At 38.1% G+C, this 17031-nt stretch overlaps 1 long non-coding RNA gene across 1 annotated transcript in view; it reads right to left on the bottom strand.

The window, feature by feature from the left end:
* LOC146004387 (uncharacterized) overlaps nt 1-17031 on the bottom strand; it is a 285761-nt gene that overhangs the window by 113136 nt on the left and 155594 nt on the right. The gene's annotated exons all lie outside the window — the stretch shown is intronic.

A 17031-nucleotide genomic window follows, 5' to 3' on the forward strand; every position in this document is an offset into this window, starting at 1 on the left:
AAAATTTACACTTCACGTTTTCATAGGATATAATTAACATACAAATGAAGGCAATCCAATCTTTTTTTTTTAAATCTCATCTATTTTGGTTACTCTACACCGCATTTCTACTACTTCTTGGAATGATCGCGATGATGAGGATGAATTAATGAAAACTTGTAATTAACGCAATTTGAGAGCATAAAAATGTCGTAAACTTTCATTTGTTTAAATTCGCTTCTGTATTGTCAGTTATTTGCAAGAAAACCACTCAACTCTTTCGGTCACACGGGGACATGTAGCCTAGTTACTGCGCAAATATGGAGTAGCTATATGTTGAGAAATGTTCTGAAATATGAAAATAATATGTAAAAATAACTAAGATATGCAAAATATGGGCCAAAACCTAATATATGTACAAATATAGAAAATAAAAACTGAATTTTACGAGTCTATATGCTATGATGCGGAAAGATAATACAAAATATAACTGCTTTCAGGTTCGTACATAAATATGTATTTACATATACGTTTTTTCGCTGGTTATAACATTAACGATGGTTTTGAAGGAAATAATCAAAAGAAATGTTGGAAACATTTCTAGAGAACCACTTTTTGATATTTTATTATTTCTTCACTGGTGGCCCTTCGCTTCGCTTCTGTGAATCATCTTTGAGAGGACTGCGCGAGATCAAATGTTTACGTGACATGCAAAGTAGCCTCCTGCGCAGGCGCAGAACGAAGACCGATTAGTGGGCGGAACCTTTTCTGCAACGTCACTCCATGGGTGCGCGGAATGATGCGCTGTAGCCTCCTGTACATGCGCAGAAGACGGAATTAGGTACATTTTAGGCGCATTCTCTTCGATTGGTGCGCAGAGGAGTGGAAAGAGGAATAAATAGCCTTCCAAATGTGCACTACTGATGAACATCTTTAAAAAATAAACAAATTCTATCATGCATTCATGCTATCCATAAGCTTTTCACCCGTAACCGTACAAATGATGTTGAAATACTTGACATGTTCTCTTTTAATACCCCGTATTATGACAAACGAACTCGGCTGCTTTTCCTGAGTTGGAAAAGGAGGGGTGGTATCACAATTTTCGATTCGTACGCTCTCGCCAGGGTGAATACAAGAAAATAAATGACGAAGAATAACTAAGGACCTGCTATGAGTGAGAATGAAGACAAGAAAGAAACATGGGAGGGAAGAGCGAAGACGGTGCAGAGAGAAAAGTGTGGGTGTAGAACGTATTAAAGATTCAGACTCCGTAGTCTACGAAGGGGGGTGAGGGGAGGGGACTGGCGCATTTTACAGTCATTCAAGAACAATTTGTCTTCATGACAGATGCTTTAAAATACACGCGGGACGTTTCCAGCTACCGTTTCTCCATCTGCCCCCCCCCCCACGTTGCTCCGACACTCGACAAGTTATCTTCTGCCCCCACCCACTCACCCTATGGTCGGCCCCCCTCCCCCAAGTAAGACCTATGTCTGCCTGGCTATTATCGCCAGAGATTTAAGCGGATATCAGAAAAAAGTATAATGGAAAGCAATCAAGAGTTATTGGAGGTAAGAGACAGACCCACCTATAAGAGGCATTTTTTGACATTCAATGGCAAATTGTCCATCACTATTTTAATTCTATTTTTATCTACATCTTGTGTTGCTTTCAGGAATGAAAATAACATAATAGTAAACGGTGATGGATATGGCGTCCGCAGAAAATTTTCGAAGGTGGGAGGGGCTCAAAATCTAAACTACGTGGCGGAGTTGTTATCAGAACGCAAATGGTCTGGGGTTCAAATCTCGGTCTGGGAATGGGGTGTTTTGTGAGTGGACACACAAATCTAAATGCATCATATCGATTGATGCACCAGAATGCATCGATTCATGCACTAAAGTCTGTTCTATGGCTTCTTCAAAGAATCAGATTCACATTTGATGCATTTGGGTGCATTTTTGTATGTCGTGAAAGTTGATGTTCCTTGATGCACCTTCCTGCATCTTTTTGGATGATGCACTTAAACGTATGGTCTGAGCTACAGAGTTTATGTAGCTCAGACGAAACGTTTAAGTGCATCATCGAAAAAATGCAGGAAGGTGCATCAAAATGCATCAAAACGCATTGAAGGGCATCTCGACTATAATAAATCCTCACTTGAATCAAATGATGCACTTTGGTGTTTCTTTCAGGACATACAAAAATGCACCCAAATGCATCAAATGTGAATCTGATTCTTTGAAGAAGCCACAAAACACACTTTAGTACATCAATCGATGCATTCTGGTGCATCAATCGAAATGATGCATTTAGTTCTCTCAGTATGTCCATTAGTATCATCACTCATCTTCATATTCGAGATTTGTCAAAAGTGGCAGAAAAGCGAAGTAAAATAAAGCAAACAAATCACTGGCGTACGTAAGGGGGAGCTGATGGGGCTTCAGCCCCTCCCGAAATTTTGATAAAATTTATAAATTTTCAACTGAAAGCATCAAGGAACTCGGGAAGAACCAAACTGGTAACCGAAACCCCCTTAAATCAATTCTCGATTATCATTTTTGTCCTTAAACAACTTTTAATCGGTGGTATCGGAAAGTATCGGTGGGATATTATTTACCGATACCGGCCGATACATTTCTAAATATCCTGGAAGTTGTGCAAAATTCCAAGTTTCCGTTAATTTTGCACCAATATTAATAGAAAAACTGTATTTTGTGATTACGTAAGGTTTATTCAAATATTCTAATCCCTAATTCTTGCATGTTTTAAAGCAAAACTCTAATAAATTGTTGCACATCATTGGAAATAGTTACTTACACATTAATATTAGTCAGTGTTTTGTACAACTTTCAATTATTACAATTTTCAGGCATTGGTGTGGATATCGCCTCAAAGTGGATATATACAATTCCAGCCTTCCCCCCGAAATAAAATTCTGAGTACGCCAGTGAGAGATCAATCGATCAGTAACTGAAGTATGAGGCTGTACATGTCTAAATTGGATCCCAAACAGAGGTATACCGCCTCCCCTTCAGAGAACGTACACTAGTAATTTATATTCTTCGAGAATTTTGAGATGGTAAAGTGTTAATTTACTGACACGTCAGGTCTTTGTCAAGAGAGTAAAAGTCATGGGACTGTTAATCATACAAACTTGCATTTAAAAGTAATAAATATACATTTTAATAAATAGTATACCGGACTAAGTAAAACAAATTTGCAAATCTGACCTGGCGTTGTATAATATTAGAAATAACTGTAAATAATAAAATAAATAACGTGACATTTTTAAATGTTTAGCATATGGATTTACATTAAAAGTGTAAATCAACTAAATCTAGTCCACAGTTTTGACAATATTATTCGTGGACAAAATTAGCCGTTTTATCTGGAAATTATACCCACAGTTACTCACAATTTCGCAATTTTCATCGCTATGAACATCAGTGCCCTCTATTGAGGGAGATGCGAGTTAGAAGCGGAAAGACTCGATGATTGCCGAATGACAAGTTAGGGCAATTAACGTCATCGCATTGGGAAAGGCAAACCTCAATTTTAGCAGAATGCAATGTTTATGTTCTTTTTCACCCTCCACAAAATAAAGAGGGAAGATTTGGGGGACAGGAGGGTGCTAAAGTGGCACAAACGGAAGAAGGAGTGGGTAAAATAGCGACGGATTATTTTGTGAGAAAACAGCTTCGGTGGAAGTGCAAATTACCTTACCAATCAAGATGGCGAGTGATCTCTCAGCGAAGGATTTGGTTGTGGGTATTTTTTCTATGAAATTCCCTCCTTTTTTTTGCTCGAGTTATGCCCGCGTGAGGAAGGGTGTTGGGAGTAGAGGTCTGGGAACAGGCAGTTATCTCTGTTTCTGTGAGAAAAGCGAAACACAGAAGTATTTTGTTAATTTTTGTTTTCTCTGGGAGGAATGAAGCTTGGAGATGGTTTTGCTGTAAATGGGAAAAAGTAACAATCCGGGACTTTTCCTGCCCAAACTGAGTATGTAATTAATTACAAGGGCGGGGGGGGGGGGGAGTTGGAGTTAAAAGGAGGAGAAACAGAAGAGAGAAAAGTGACAGAGAAGTGACAAAAAAACAGAGAAAAGTAAAGAAGAACAGAACAGAAAAATGGGAAGGCAAGGAGATAACAGAGAGAGAGAGAGAGAGAGAGAGAGAGAAACAGGTGAAAATATAATCCTAAGAATGGGAGAACAGAAGTCATGAAAAAGAAGCAGAATAGTTGAGAAAGAGATAGAAAGAAAGAGGGAGAAAATATAAAATCGATCAACAGAGGAAAAAGCAGACAAAAAGAATGAAAAGAGAGCAGAACAAATACCAAAAATAATTCTCATTATAATAGATTTACTTCAATGGGGAGAAGGCATGTTGAGATTGTCCTGTCTGGACTGATCGATTGATTTGATTTATTTTACTTCACTTTTCTGCCACTTTTGGCTAATCGCGAAGATAAGGATGAGTGTTGGCATAATGAAATTGATGGACACCCATGTCTGGATTCGAACCCGGGACTCTTGACACCGTAGCAGGCTGTGTTAACCGTTTCGCCACAACTTCGGTTCATGTGTCTGGGCTGAAACGTAAATTCGAGATCTGTAAAACCGGCACCGAATTTAATTATCCTTATTTCCTTTCTATCTATCTATGAATCAACAGATAGAGTCTCGGTTTGTCAAGACAAGTACCATCCCAATTAGTACCATGATAATCTTTAGAACAAAAAGGAAGAAATGTACTTCAATTGAAGAAATACATCTTAAAAATATGTAAAAACATGCACTTAATTTTCCGGCAAAAACAATACTTTCTAAAACACAAGTATATGCGAGTGGAGAAAAGATAATTCTTCAAACTGTTTTCCACAAATGTATTCGTGCAGGGTGCGATATCCTGGTGGGGGACAGGGGGCCTAAACATTCCCCCCACCAAAAATATCCGGGGGAGAGTTTTTGAAGTAACAACAAAGATAAACAATTAGTTTTGACCTCAAACATACTTTACTAATGCTAATAACAAAAACATGAGTGTGAGTATTGCATGTTTTCACACTCTCTCTCGCTCTCTCAAGTGTCTATTAACACATCTTAATAACATATATTCATAATAAAAGTAATTCGAATGATATATTTGCTATATTTTACTTTGCTTTTCTGCCACTTTTGGCTAATGGCTAAGATAGAAGTAAAACAGGAATGCAAGACAAATAAAAATATAATTGATTTATATTAATAGAAACCAAAAACTTAATAATAGCTTACTTGTAATAAAATCATTTAAATTATTTTGTAATTTATTGACATCGTTGATCAGTTGATAAAGGAATTATTTTTCTGCTTTATAAATATCTGATATATATAAAAGTAACAAATTAAGTCCTTTATATACATATTTAAATATTTACTTATTTATATATTACATATATAAATGTGTGTGTGTGTGTATTGAGATCTCCCCCTTCCCACACAAGTTTCGGATGATTTTGCACCTTGTATTGGTGGTTTTCGCTGTCATATAGACCTAGCTAACTCTGGCACCCATCCCGCTGCACACACAATAAAATAAATACCTAAAATAACGCGAGAAAATCTAGCTTCAAGCGAAACCCTCAATGCATAAGATATTAAAAATGCACAAAAATTCTTCAAGTTTTTTAAATATAATATTTATATCATAGTACTCGACCCTATAAGAAGTGTCAAATATTTTATAAACTCACTTCCAAAAAAAGCTAAGTAATTATAAATTCTTAAAACATAATAAATCCCTCCTTCACTTTGTAATAATGTCTTCTGTTTTGAATGCAGGAACTAATGTTTTAAAACTTGCCCATTTTCAACTTACTGTTTAAGAGAATATTTTTCAGATCTTTAGCATCAAGTTAATAAGATTAACAGAAAAATACATGGAAATTGAACTAGTCGTATGAACTAATGACGCAATAAGACGCACAAATGCAAGATAATGCATTAAATTTTGATTAAATTATAATTACAATATTTTCTGCAATAACTCCTGATTTTGGTAAGTATTTGTTGCATTCCGAAAGGTAAATGAGAGTCTCTCACTTGTCACAAAATTCAGTGACATCTAGTGACAGACTTCAAAAACACAGAATGTTATCCACAAGAGGCTAGCAACAGCAACTTGGGAAGTATTATGCTAACAGCATGAAACCTGACCTACCTAACCTATTCACGTAGGCATACAATAGCAGATATAAGCATTTAAATAGGTTAGACAGGTTGAGATTTGTTTATTTAAGCTATTATATGCATACATGAAGAGGTTAGGCAGGCCAGGTTTGATGCTGTTAGCATGTATTTCCAAGTTGCTAAGGATGTCGCTAACCCCTCGTTGTGTATCCAGCTGCTCAATTATTACATTCAACACATCAGTACTAATGTGATTCATCGTACTTTTCACGTTGACTCCTGCGAATTAGTATTCACAAGCACCGTCTGGTCAATATTTCAAAATTAAAGTAAAATGAACCTGCTGTTGTATATCGTCAGCACAGTTGCACAATTAGTCAATTACCATTTGCTTTTACTACTTCCGGGCACGCAATTCTATACTTTAACTTGAAGCCACCAGGTGGTGCATCCATATTTGCTTTATCGATTCAAGCATTCCATCTGCATTCATCAATGGATTTACCACACATTATTGCAGTTAAAGGTCGAAATTCGTTCTGTTTGACTAATTTCAAAACGACTGTGAGCAAATTGTATAAAAAACTAGCTTCAGTTGAGTCACGAAAAGTTTGTGCAGAAACAATTTAATAAAGATTAGATTGCATGTAGACAAAGTGAAGTTTCTTATACGCTCTTGTATCATGAATGCAGATTGTTTAGCGGTTCAAGTTTACAGAGTAGCAGCTGGCGCCACCTGTCATGGGCGTCGCCAGAAATTTTTGTAAGGGGGGGGGCGCAGGCCATTTATAAAACATTAATAATAGGAATAATAACAATCATTGTTATGATAATAATTATACAGCAAATAAAAATAAACCAATTTTATTCCAAAATGTATTTATTATTATTGTTATTCTTCCCTTGGTCTATTCGTTTTACCAGATGAGCTACATAGTTTTACTATTTTGTTTGTTAACTTTCACACACCTAGCTCAATTGAAATGTTGCTTTACGTCCACTTTATGCACAAAAAGGCTAATCGGGACTGGACCTACAGTTTAAAGTGAGATCCGAACCACTATGTGCCTCCACCGGATATCGAACCCGGGACCGCTGATTACAAGAAGATGACGCTACCACTGCGCTTTATATTGTGTAGCCTCTCACATTAAACTCTAACTTTTGGAATTTTGAAAACTGTGGAACCATTAAATAGTATAATATGAAAAAAATCATAACCTGGTTCCTCTATTTTACACTCATGTTTTTCGATCTAACGAACTTCTTTTCGAATATAAACTAAGTAAACTTATTTATGTTATTAATAATAAAAATAACAACTTTTCTGCTTTTCTGCAACGATGCCAATTTCCAATGGGGAAAGTTTCTTTCACGAACCGGTTAGAAACACCGACGCTCATGCCACCAGTGGCAGGGCCTTGAACTAGCGTTTAGAAATCGAGATAAGACCGAACGAGACAGGTATTCGCTTTCACGAGGCGAGACGAGACCGTGTCAAGTCTCGTCTCATCTCGTTACCATCCCAAACTCTCACTGTTATTCCTTTTCGCAGTTATTTTAGCCACCCCTATTCCCCCGTCTCGATCTCAAACTGCAAACGTGCCGAATGGCTGCCGCAATGGATAGATAAGAGGCCGAACTTTTATAGCCCAGGATGTGCGCGCACCGCGTATGAGCAGGTGGATCCGGGGCGATTGTAAGGGAGTCCAAGAGATTATCCTTTGTGAGAAATTGTCTTCCACAAACGGATTTGACTGACCTTCCTTTGCCTCCATTCATGAACGTCTACGGTACCTCGTCCCATTGTTGCCAGGCAAGTTTGTCAGTCACCTGGGAGACACGATGGGTGGAAATTACTCCCTGCCGGTAACAATAGGTCCCTCCCTTCCTTCCCCTCCCCTCCATCCACCTGGCACTCCCCCCCCCTTTCACAGCTACCTTATTGTATGGACGACATTCTTGGGCAAATTTAAGGAGGTTCGGTTTCAAGTCAGTGTTGCAGGTTTGTTGCAAAAGTTACTAAAATTGAAGAGGACATCTTCAAGACTAATATACAGGTAGTGCGATTGATTGATTGTTGCTTGAAGTCCACTTTATGCACAAATAGGGTAATCTGAACAGACATACCTATGCATACATAGCTCTATAATAATAATAATAATAATAATAATAATAATAATAATAATAATAATAAGATACACATAATCTGTATTGGCAACGATCAGTCATAACTGACAAAGGAAAAAGAAACACGCAGCAGGTCAGCTTTAGAAACTATACTCCTTGTTGACAAAACACATTTTCGCATTTGAAAAGTTATTTGGTCCATTATTGAAACATTTTAGGCATGGTACTAATAACCCAATAGGGAATTTTATGTCCTATGAAAATTACGTTTAATAATTGTTTTTCTGAAATCTACGTTTACACCGAGAGCATACGAATGTGATCACAGGAAGAGGGGCAAGAGGCCACGTCTCCCCTAATATATATAACTTCTTTTCAGTCACACGAATTTATATTAATTATTATAAGAGCATTGCAGGAACATGATAACTTATAACTAATGGAGGTTTTTTTTGAAGGTGGTAATGCTATTATGGGGAAAATATGTCTCGCCCCCTCCTGAAAAATACCTTCCTTGCCCCTTTCTAGAAAAATCTAGGATTTTTTTGCTGCCTTAGATAATTTTTTTGGTCGTTCTAGAACTTATAGGGAAAGTGAGACAGAATTAGGACCTACTCATAAGGCTGGGGGAAAATAACCAGATTGAGCTTGCAACACTGTGGAATTTCGTCATGCGATGTTCCAGGCGGCCATTTTCTCACGTCCTCCCTTGAGGTCGTGCCCGCAAGAGGATCCTCGCCTTTCAACCCTGAATGGAATAACCTTTTGTGAAGGCTCCTGCTGCACCCCCGCCGGAAAAGGCAACAACATTTTAAGGGAAAGCCAGACTGCCTGTCGCCAAGAAGCTATTTTCTGGTGCCAAGCTGTCTGCCAGCGTTGGCGCCAGTGTTGCAAAACCATTCTTGAGAGAAACTTCTAGAATATATTTGCAGAAATGAGGGTGTTCCCAGCTACGGGTATGACATATGAAATTTCGTTTTAAATGCAAGTGTAAACATTTAGCTATTACCATGGTTTTTTTGTATTTGTTAAAGTTACAGCATAAGAACAGTAATTTTTTTTTTTTTAAAAAAAGCAGTTTTTTGTTACAACATGCCCCGGTGGGGCTAGTTGTGACATGTCGGGAGCAAGTTGTGACAATACTTCTGAATTACATAGTATAGACAAAATGTGCATCATCACTGTGCAGTAAAAATAATTTCAATGGTTAGATGCATCATTAATTACACCGTTAGGATGAAAAAGTTGTCTCGTCATCTGATTTTCTTGATATCTCTAACACCATGGCAGGAAAATGGATGGAAGCGTAGGTCTAGTCTAATATAAGAATGTAATAATCGTTAACAAAATAATGCAATGAAATAATGAATTGTTAAATTCAAGATGCTTTATGTATCGTCATCCGAGTCACAATTTGGCGAATATAAACTGGTTTCCAAGCATCACGTACTCACTTTTTATACTCATTTCTCTCGATATTTAGAATTGGAAAATTGTTCCGTACACACAAGTCATAACAATCATCCTCATTATTTATTTATTTATTTATTTACTTAAAGACATGACACTACAGGCAAATGCCCACTTACAGTGTCTTGTATTATAACACTGTTTGGTACACAAAATATGCAATCAGCAGAATTCATAAGGTACAATACTATGATAATATGTGTTACAGTAACAAAAATTAATATAAGATTAGATATGAAAAAGAAGTATAAACTAGTAACCTGACAGGTGAGGTTAGAACTTACACATGATAACCAAGAAAATAACCAAGGAAAAACATATGAGCTTCATCTTACATATAAACGATGATATATAGATGTAATGATAGTAATTAGTAAATAACACAAAAAGAAAAAATAGGATGGACTCTTTCGCCTGTACATAAAGAGACTGAAGTACTAAACAAAGTTAAGTCTGGTGTTGGAAGTAAGTTTTAGTTTCCCTTTTGAACCTTCGAAAACTTTGGAAGATGTCTATCTTATCATATGTCTTTGCAATTTCGTTATATAACCTACACATTCTCCGAGTGATTGCCGCATTGGCTAACTTTGTTTGAGCTCTCGGTACTTGAAACAGCTCTTTCCGTGGTCTTACCTTATTATATGGTACATAAAAAAGGATTTCTGAGAGGAGTCTAATGAGTTGTTTAAAAGTTTATGCAAGAATAGTAACTGATGTATATTTCTTCTATCGCCTAGGGATTGTACATTGAAGTATTTTTTTAGGGTATGATTAGGAGTATATTTGGGGTAAACGCAGTCTTTTTTCAGTCTTAGGAATCGAAGGAACTTGTTTTGTACATTCTCTATTCTGCTGGTTTCATTTAGGTTTTGTGGGGACCAGACGATTAGTGTTGCCCACGAGACGAGACTTTGGCCTGTCTCGTCTCGTGGAGTCTCGTGGAAATGCTGTCTCGTCTCGAAAATATTCGTTTGTCTTATGACACATGGTCAATCTCGTCTCGTCTCGAATTTTTAAAAGCCTGTCCCGTCTCGTCCCGTGGGCAACACTACAGACGATAGACGCGTATTCCAATTTCGACCTTACGTAGGTATTGTATAGCATTTGGAATGTTTCTAACTTCTTAAAGTCGTTTCCCATTCTCATTATAAACCCTAGGTTTCGGTACCCTTCTGCTACAATGCGGTCGATGTGTTTTCGGAAACTGTTATTTTCTTCAAACTGAACACCAAGATCTTTATAACTTGAAACTCTGTCTAACGTGTGGCCACTGATTGTGTAAGTGTGCGTGTAGGGTTGTTTCTTTCGAGTGAAAGTCATAACTTTGCATTTGTTAAAATTGAGTTTTAGTTTGTTTCGAGCGCACCATTCTACAAGATTTTCAATGTCTTTTTGCAGTTCCAAGGTATCATTATCGTTCGTTATAGACTTAAATATTTTCAGGTCATCCGCGTACAGGAGTTTCTTGGAATGTAGCAGGCATTCTGGGAGATCGTTAACAATCACAAGAAATAACAGTGGTCCAAGGTTGGATCCTTTGCTTGTTTTCAGTACTTTTCCCCTTTTCACGTAAATATCTGTAATTTGACAGCTATCACAAACTACCCCTTACTTTTGTCACAACTAGCCCCATATGTACTTTTTCACTTCTAACTCTTCAATCTCAACCAAGTTTAAATTTACTTGAATCAAAACCTCTCACATACTGACTATAAATAATAGAATTCTCAAGATATATTACTGCTGTTTGAGGTAATATTGAAAACAGTAGAGGAGAAATAATATTTACCACAGAAATTAGGTAAAAAAAACACAAAAAAGAAAATATCCACCTAACTCTTCTCTGGGGAGAAGCACACAACTGGCAAACAATGGATAAGAAATGCGCTTACCAATGAGCCACTAGTGTCAACAACAAACTAATATCACTAATAGTTTCCACGGAACAGTACTTGTAACAACCAGCCCCCGTCACAACCAACCGCGCTCTCCTCTAAGCACATATTATTACATATTTTAGTTATTTTACATATAATTCTCGTATATTCATACAGTTTCCGACAGTAGCGGCGATTGGGTTACAAAACTGAGGGGGGGGCAAGCTGCCAAAACGGGGGGGGGGGGCAAGGACAGTTTACTTTCCCTTGGTATATAAGGTTTAGCACAGTGCGGGAGCAAAAGTGGCAAAAAGTGTCAACAATAGAGAATGGAAGCTCAAGTTTTCGCAGAGAAATCCATTGCATATTCTAAATATATGCGTACTTCCACTACTTCCGTTCAACGCAGCTTCAGTTAATGTAAATCTGTCTTTAGAGACAACTGAAGCAGATTCACGTTTCAGTATTTCAATAGTTTTGTTTTCTATTCTTTTGGTAACAGAAAATAAAACACATTTTGTATTAGAATTTTGCATTACATTTCAACTAATGTGGCGTAACGGCGAGGTCATCGCCTTGTAATCAACGAGTCCCGTGTTCGGATCCCACTATAAACATTAGGCTAAGTCCAGTAACTGGATACTACAATTAACAGTACTTTCCTAATTCCTTGACTATTCAACTCACCGAAGTGCGGTTAGTACAGAGTTCAAATCCAGGCCTGCGCATTGGTGTTTGTTTGCTGAACTGGCAACTATGACCAATGTAATAGTCTGTGCAAAGCAATTATTATTCACCTTGTTTGTGTGCCTTTATGGATGCATTTAAGTGTTAAGAATAACATAAGAACATAAGAATACTCACACTGAAATTAACGACATTGGGATATGATATCAATTTTATTTGGACACCTGGACATTCTCTCATAGAAGGGAACAATATAGTAGATACTTTGGCAAAGTATGCAGCGAATCAAACAATCCAACGGCCGCTTTCAATAAAGTTTTCGTCCGTAGTTTTGGAATCACACATTAGAAAAATACTATTTACTGACTGGCAAAGCTTGTGGGCAAATACTGGCACTCAATGCGGTAAGGCCTACTATTCTATACAAGAAAGAATTCCAAAGGAATGTTGGTTTAAACAGATTCGACTCTCCCGAAGTTCCCTCACAACTATAATGCGCTGCAGGTTAAATCACACTATCGCCGCAGCTCACCTTTACAAGAAGAATTTAGTGACTTCACCAGTTTGTTTGTGCAATGAATATACTGCAACTCCAAACCACATTATATTTCAATGCAAACTTTATGAAACTTACAGAGAACCATTTTTACAGGAATTGTACAGAAGTGGACATCAAGCGCCACTGACACTGCCTTGTTTACTGACTTCACCTTCATCCTCGGTAATCTATATTCTTACAAAATATCTTAATAAGTCTAATATAATTCTGTAAAAGTGTAATGAAATTTGGTAACTATTTATCACGAAAGAAATAATTGTGAGTAAATATTATGTGCATACATGTATGTATTACCAATTGATAAATTGTTAACTGGTGCATGGATTTTGTTCACAACCAATAAATATTTTATATAAAAAAAAGTGTTAAGATGTAATTCCACCTTGTTATCAGTTATACTAGTATATTATTTATGAAGTTGCACTCTTGACATGTTTATTTATGTGTGCCATGAAGATTCGACAATTTCATCATATCATCACTCATCCTCATATTCGCGATTGTACAAAAGTAGTACAAAAATGAGGTAAAAAAACAAAACAAATAAAGCAATCAATATTCAACTCAGAATTTTGGAGAGCATTACGTCACCTAAATTGAAGTGTTCAACAAATTATAACACCATTGATTGATTGAATTGATTTACTTCGCGTTGCTGCCAGTTTGGATAATTGCAAAGACGGAGGCGAAAGGTGGTGAGATGAAGCAGATGAAGGGACAATCACAAATGCATATGGACGGCACACAACACAAGTTCCATAGAGGATTATATTGGGATCGTTATTCTGCAAAATACAGTCCAGGATGTGCTACGTGGAAGTGAGGTAGACATTTGGGTGTACTACATGGAAGGTGTCACCCCAGATTACAACACCAATTTTGAAGATTATACATATCTTAAGACCAAATTTAGTCCATTACCTTGTCGGTTTGTACTACTTTCTTCCCTTCAAGGAGTGCCCTTGAAAGCTTCCACCAACCAATCTGGTGAGGTCAGCAAGCGGTCGGCCTCGCTATGGTAACATTGTAAAAATCTATCATTCATTCAAAGAATCCTCCTTGGAAAATACCTTTTAGAAAATGAATGTTTTTTTTACAGGCCCTTATCTCCGCTTTTCCCTCTTGCCTCGCAGGTGCTTTTTGCTTTCTTTTCGGCGACCTGTTACATTAGATGGCCATTGAGGGAGCTGCAATCGCAGTAAGTCAGCCACTTTTATGGAGGGACATCGACCACAGCTCGATCTGTTTTGATATCTAACGCAGCGAAGGAATGCGGGACATCATCATCGAGCAAAGAAGGTCACTCCAACAAAAGTTTTGAGCTACTGGAGGGACGAAAGAGGTTTGTGGCAGGTGTAAACGCCTTGTTCTGGAAGGGGTTGGTTGAAGCTAAACTATCCTAGTTGACTTTCTTGTGTAACAAGATTTCTACTCTAACAGATTTCCAAAATACAAAACAACTAAATAAAAAAATTACAATTCAGTCACACCAAGAATCACACAATACTGCAAGGGAACTTTCGACCGAAGCGACACGGGGATTTCAAACCGAAGTGACAAATGACAAAGCATTTACCAAGCATTTATAATAACATCCTTGAGATCGGACTAAGTTCCTTCACCTTGCCCATTACGAACACGCTGATAGATAGACGATAGGCCTACAACAATACCTACGCCAGCATTCCGCTTGACGAGGAGCGCGCCTGCATGTTCAAACTTGTTACGAAGTTGCAAACTGCACGAAATCGCCCGAATAGCGGTGGCGCTGTATGCGAGGAAGATTGAAACTCTTGCCTGTACGAATAACAATGTTGCATGAAACAGCGTGTGTTTCTCTTTTCACACAAATTATATGCTCTGTTTATACACTATGAACATACATTTTTATTGACATTTGTTGGTGAAACCTTCATTAACATTAATTTCCAGGCACATATGAAAACGATCATATTTACTAGTAGATATGACATTTTTCCTCGGAAATTCTGTGTGTACGAATAGTAATGTTACATACTGTAACAGACTGAAGCGACACGATGCACGCCACTGAGGAAACGGCCCAGTCCGAGCGACACATGCAGCTTTATCGTGCCGCTTCCTTTCGAAAGGTTGAATATACAGGGTGTCTGATAAGTAATAGCGCAAACTGACACAGGTGAAAGTACACGATAATAGAAGCAAAAAAGTCTCAGTAAACATGGGTCTGCAAACGAGCCGCTTTCGAGATAATCGCAAATGTGTGATTACAAGCCGCCACGGGCTTCGTTGTTTGTAAACGTCGTCCTAGTTGGTAAAATGCTAAAATACAGTAAGAAAAGTGACTCCCACAGTACGATTAGACTGTGTACTGATTGTATCCATCCTGTTTGATTACAACGCCACCTCTCGGAAATCTTCTGTTTTGTAAACAAAGAGCAAACCTCGGAGTAAAGCACTCTGTGTTTACAAAATGCAATCAATGACGGCTTGTACCCACACATTCGCACACGTTATTAGCATTTTACCAACAAGGACGACGTTTACAAACAATGAAGTCAGTGGCGGCTTGTAACCACACATTCGCGATTATCTCGAAAACGGCTCGTTTGCAGACCCATGTTTACTGAGACTTTTTTTGCTTCTATTATCGTGTACTTTCACCTGTGCCAGTTTGCGCTATTGCTTTTGAGACACCCTGTGTATTTCTGATCGCGTGAAAACACACCCACACACACACCCACGGATTCAGTGGCGATCTTCGCTGAAGGTACTCGATTGTCAATTTGTCTTCCAAGTAGTCCACCTTGGGCTGCATTTTTGAAAGCTAACGGGGATCTGGCGCTTCGGCTCACAATCCGTATAATCCTCTATGGGGCTCGTGTTGCGTCCTGTCCGTGTGTGATTGACCTTTCAACTTCGTCTTAACGCACTTAGTCGCATCGTGCAGGTTAGCCAAAATTGGCACAAAAGCGACGTCAATAAACCAATCAATCAACTGATGACGTTGTGGTAAAGTTGTCTCCTTGTAATCAAGTCCCGGGTTCGATACCAGGTGGTCGCACGTTGTACAGGGATTCGGACGACACTTTAAACTGTAGGTCCAGTTCCGATTAGCCCATGTGTGCATAAAGTGCGCTTAAAACTTCATCTATCTCTATCATATTTTCACATTACTAGCCTCATGAAGCACGTGCCTAACAAATTCACTTCAAGAGAGGGCTGCCACTTAAGCAACCATTCGGTTAATGCCTTACAATATCATTTAACAAGCTTACAAACGACTTTCTTCCGAGGTATGCTATAAGCTAGGAGGAATGCGCAAGTTAAGTTTTTTTTATGGTACAGTCAAGAAGATAGACGCAAGCCTTAAAAACCCCGTAAATGTAGTATTCACATTTTCATGTGGTGGAAAAAACCGCAGTAAAAGTGACGTAAATGTCTCTGTTCCTTGTTAAATGATTAGAAGACCCACCAGAGAGGCCTGGCACAGGCTACAAGGCAGTGATAGCCATCTTTCTTCTTCTTCTTTCGTGCAGGCCACGGTCGTTCCGCGCCATGTGGGCTCTATGGCCAATAAAGGATCTCAAATTGAAACGAAATGAATGTCTCGACTTGTCTCTTTGCCCGTGTCGCGCAGATAAATAAGACGGCACCCTACAGCCACGTGAAAACTTAACTGGTTCGCGTTTAACAGAGGTTTGGCGGTTTAACTTCAGTTTAATTGATACAGAACAACGGGTCATGATTCGTAATTGGCCAGTTACCGAATAATTTTCAATCTTGATTTCAGATATCTAGATTTCGGATATGCCGATTATCGGGATATTCAGTATCCAGATGTTCGGACTATCCGAGTATAATTATCCGTTGCATTGGAAACGGTATCGAATAGTTTGAAATCCAGACATCCGTTATTCGGTTTTGTGCCCATTCCTAGTAGGAATTTCTCAGATTATCGGATACTTTTTACCCCGGATTTCAGATTGATTGACTTGCTTAATTTTACTTCGCCTTTTGTGCTACTTTTGGCTAATTTGCGAAGATGGGAATGAGTGATGATATGCTGAAATTGTTTTATTTTAAAGAGGAAATAAAAAGTAGGCTTAATTCAGGAAATGCATGTTACTTCTCTCTTCATAAACTTTTGTCTTCTCGTTTAATATCTAAGAAAC

This window comes from Lepisma saccharinum, chromosome 21, assembly GCF_977018435.1.
Source record: "Lepisma saccharinum chromosome 21, izLepSacc3.1, whole genome shotgun sequence".
Lineage (NCBI taxonomy): Eukaryota > Metazoa > Arthropoda > Insecta > Zygentoma > Lepismatidae > Lepisma > Lepisma saccharinum.